We start from the raw sequence: 4912 nt of genomic DNA, 5'->3' as shown, positions 1-4912 counted from the left end.
CGCCAATTTGGCTGTTCTGTTGTTCAAATTTCTTGGCGACTTTCGCAACCAGAGTGCGTGAAAGTTCTGCTGACATTAATTTAAACTCGTCGCGTAACTGTGTTGCGTTTTCAGAACATTGTTTAGCAACTGCACTAATTTCATCTCTAAGTAATTTTGATGTGGCTGTATGTGTATTACCTATTTATTATGCAACGGATCTAATTTCTTCACTACTATTCCTAGCACAAGCCTTAATTTCCTCACGTAATTGTTCTTTACTTTCATTACATTGCATGGCAATGGCTGTAATCTGTTCATTAATCTGTTTTGAAGTTCTCATTAATTTGATTGATCGACCTGTCGTGTTTTTCATTCGACTGTTTGAAACTTTCATTAAGTTGTTTGTTCGATTCATTAACTTGTTTATAATTGTTGTCTTGTTTTTCATTCGACTGTTTGAGATTTTCATTAAGTTGTAGCAATACTGCCATAATTTGATACATGCCAAAATTAGCGACTCTATTCTCTGTGCTTTGTAATGGTGTATTTGGATTTGTCACGTTTTGTGTAACCATTTGGTCATTTTCTGATTCGCGAAAAAGTTTGCTAATTGGATGTGCTCTGTTGGTCACTACATCGGAATCAAATAAATCTGACGTATTTTGAGTACATTGTTCATCTTCGTTAGAAACATTTATCTGTTCACTATGTAAATTTAATAAATCAGGTGTGTAAAAGTGGGCAACGTTCATTGTAGCGGAACGAGCCGCGTCTTCAACTGCCGTTAAATTTACTGTGGGCATAATTGAATTTGTTTGCTCACCATTTAGATTAAAATCAATACTGGTGGTCGGCACGCACTGATTATCTGTAATTGGAGGATTATCATTATGATACTGATCAGCCAATTTATTCAAGTCGGATTTTTCACTCATTGCGCATCGCGATGTATTGTTAGCAGTTTTTCGGGGCATTTTCACAAGTCAAAGGTAGGCAGAAAATCAAACAAAGACAAAGAAAAATGGAACAAATACAATAACAACAAAGAGCAATAAATTGCCGATGATCTGTGAAAAGAAGGAATGACAAATTAGTAAATGCGTTGCACCAGATGCAAACTACATTTAACATTAGGTATAAGAGCAGATATATAACTGACTACTTCTCCGAAATTAAAAAAGAATACGATCCTGGCCGGCTGTCGCCAAGTGTAAGCTCCCAACAGTTTAGATTCCGTAACCTCGCAATAAAATGTGACTAACCTCCCAATGAAAATGTTACTCATATATAACCTTCCAATAATTAACTGACTGTGAATCTAAACTGGTAAATCTGGACGCCAATAAAGCTGCCTGCGTCAAGGCCCTAAAAAATCATTCTGAATAAATTGAAAATTCTTACATCAAAGAAGTCGCTGGATAACGCCTATATATCTGCTCCTATAAGAAACTTTTCTGGTACCGCCCAGTGCAATGTTGGCCACTAGGTTTGTTATGTGAAAAAAGAAACAACTGATTTTTCTTAACGATAATCTGGATGACCATGGATAGGAGAAATTAGTAAAATTTTTAAATTCAGATGAATGATTGCCAAAAGTTAATTTTATAACAAAGATTATTATTAAAAGATTTTTTAAAAACATTTACATACGATTTGATATAACAACAGTACAAAATCAGTTGTTACAAACTACATTTGCGCGCAGCTATAAATAGTCATTTTTGGTTTTACCTTACACTACATCCCTCAGGCACCGCCATCGCTCTCCACGACCGGCCCAATCGCCCGACTGCGAGCTACTACTACTACTACTACTACTGCCGACACTGCTCTCTGGTCTGCGATTCTATTGTAGCTTACGTGTCGCAGGCAGCGCGTGAGCAATCCATCGAAGTTACATCTGCTCGAGTGCGCTAGCAATAAATTCCTCAGTCATGGACCTCTTACAAACTGAAAATCGACCAGCACTGATGGCGGAGGAAGTTGCCTTTCCCGGTAGACCACTAACAGCAACTGCTGTGCAGGATGACTTAGAATCGATTTCTCCTCTAGCCCTGTAGAACAGCATGCAGAGATTATGTAGATTGTGTCCATTTGCATTACCTGCGTTAGTGTTGTTAGTAACATGTATCTGCATTCCTTTTAGTGTTAACACAGTTTGTGGAAAGTAAGCATCCTCCAGATACAGTCAGCGCACTGCGTCGCCAGTGTTTCATAAGACGCTCTGTGGGGGTCGGCGTAGTTTTGTGAGACACCCTGTGGTTGCGTCTTGTGACGTTGTAGAAGGAGGGAAGTGTACGAACATCATGCGGCATCTACATTAAGCACTCAGTCTTCAGGCGAGAAGTGGCCCATCGGGACCATCCGACCGCCGTGTCATCCTCAACTGAGGATGTGGATACGAGGGGCGTGTGGTCATCACACCGATCTCCCGCTATTTACGATTGTTTTCTGTGACCGGAGCTGATACTATTCGGTCGAGTACCTCCTCAATTGGCATCACGAGGCTGTGTGCAACCCGAAAAATGGCAACAGCGCATGGCGACCCGGATGGTTACCCAACCAAGTGCCGACCACGCCCGACAGCGCTTAACTTCGGTGATCTTACGGGAACCGGTGTATCCACTGCGGCAAGGCCGTTGCCGGCATCTGCCGTAACACGCGCTTATACCCCGTACATCCCCCCTCCCCCTTCTTTATCTATTTCACCCCTGAAACGCAATTTATTGTCTAATACGACTCTGCTGCACTCAGACGTTGTACAAACATTTAATAATTGTTCTAACCCACTTCATTTAAAGATAAACATTAATTTTATACCGTCAAAACAATTTTTCTAACCTGCAATTTTTTCGAACCTAGTACTAGTTCTAGAGAAAAAAGGTATTAATAGGAACTTTTTTGTAGGAAATTTAATTTAGTTTCATTTTGGGATATGACAGATTTTCGCTAGAAGGCGGGGTTTTCGAGTTATTCGAGAAAAACATAAAAATTGTGACTTTTAAATAAATGCCCCGCCTCCTCCCGTCCCCTCCCTCAATGATCACACTCCATGTTTCAGAATTTTTAGTCTGTTGTTCAGGATACTCTCTCTTAACACTGCCCAAAAATTTGCAACCATACTTTTTTCGTGTAATCGACCTTTATTTTAGTCCCTGTTGGGGGGGGGGGGGGATAAAAGAGAGCAATGAGCTGTCACTGATTTGCATGTGTACTTCAATAACTGAAAGAGCATTACGGCTGTTTCTTGTACTTGCAGCAGATGCTAATGGAACTATTGTTTCGTTTTCGATTCAATGTATGTATTCACATTCCTTTCCGGCCACGCTTCGAACCGCGGGATCTGTTCTGAACACATCCACCGCCTCGATGATTTCTCACATTCTTTCCTTGCCTTTGGAAACGTGGTAAGAGTTTTTGCTTCGACATCTTTCTCCCCTATACTATACAATCCATCCAGCGGCTGCTAAAACTTGAATTTCACTCTTTAATGAATTCATTGCTTAAAATGAGCCATCTGCAACTTAGGGAGTCTCTCTTGTCTGAAGATTTCTCATCAGGCTTTTTTCGTGTTGAGAAGTATGAACCATTTGCACGTTGCGAACGAACTAATGGAGCAGGCAAATCAGTAGGAAATAGCACGTTGTTTGGAATTCATGCTTTTGTGAATGATTTTTTTGACTCTGTCTTAATGACATCTGAGTTAATAGTCATTGAGAGACGAATCTGATTCATTGTACATTAGTAGACAGAAGTAGTAGACTATGGAATGTTTCGTCTTACACATCTACTTCTACATACATACGCCGCAAGCCACCGTACAGAGCGTGGCGGAGGGTATCCTGTACCACTACTAGCCATTTTCTTTCCCTTCCGATCGCAAACAGAGCGAGGGAAAAACGACCGTGTATATGCCTCTGCAAGAACCCTCATTTCTCGTATTTTATCTTCAAAAATGGTTCAAATGGCTCTGAGCACTATGGGACTCAACTGCTGAGGTCATTAGTCCCCTATAACTTAGAACTAGTTAAACCTAACTAACCTAAGGACATCACAAACATCCATGCCCGAGGCAGGATTCGAACCTGCGACCGCAGCGGTCTTGCGGTTCCAGACTGCAGCGCCTTTAACCGCACGGCCACTTCGGCCGGCCTTTTATCTTCATTCAAATGGTTAAAATGGCTCTGAGCACTGTGGGACTTAACATCTGAGGTCATCAGTCCCCTAGACTTAGAACCACTTAAACCTAACTAACCTAAGGACATCACACACATCCATGCCAGAGGCAGGATTCGAACCTGCGACCGCAGCAGTTGCGCGAATCCGGACTGAAGCACCTAGAACCGCTCGGCCTCATCGGTCGGCTTATCTTCATTGTCTTGATGTGAAATGTGCAGAATCGTTCTGCAGCCAACTTGACATGCCGTTTCCCTAAATTTTCTCAGTTGTGTTCCTCGAAAACAACATCATCACCTTCCCTCCAGTGATTCCCGTGTGAGTTCCCGAAGAGTCTCCGTAATATTTGCGTGTTATTTGAACGTATCGGTAACAAATCTAGCAGCCCGCCCTTTGTATTGCTTCGATATCTTCCTCTAATCCGACCTGGTGCGGATCCCAACCACTAGAGCAGTACTCAAGAACAGGTGGCATTAGCGTCCTCTATGTGGCCTCCGGATGAACCATACTTCCCTAGAATTTTCCAAATAAACCGAAATGGATCTTCCGCCTTTCCTACCACTATGCTCGTTCCATTTCATATCGCTTTGCAACGTTACGCCCAGATATTTAAACAACGTGACTTGTCAAACAGGACACTACTAATCCGATATCCGAACATTACGAGGTTTGTTTTTCCTATTAGTCCAAATAAGCTTACATTTTTCTACATTTAGAGCTTCCTGCCATTAATAAAATCAACTAGGAATTTTGT

General features: G+C 41.7%; 1 pseudogene; it reads right to left on the bottom strand.

The window, feature by feature from the left end:
* Nucleotides 1–2508: 2508 nt before the first annotated feature.
* Nucleotides 2509–2626, bottom strand: LOC126459521 (5S ribosomal RNA; annotated as a pseudogene).
* Nucleotides 2627–4912: the final 2286 nt, after the last annotated feature.

This window comes from Schistocerca serialis, chromosome 2 (assembly GCF_023864345.2).
Source record: "Schistocerca serialis cubense isolate TAMUIC-IGC-003099 chromosome 2, iqSchSeri2.2, whole genome shotgun sequence".
In the NCBI taxonomy this organism is placed as follows: Eukaryota; Metazoa; Arthropoda; class Insecta; order Orthoptera; family Acrididae; genus Schistocerca; species Schistocerca serialis.
This window is presented reverse-complemented; position numbering and strand designations above follow the sequence as displayed.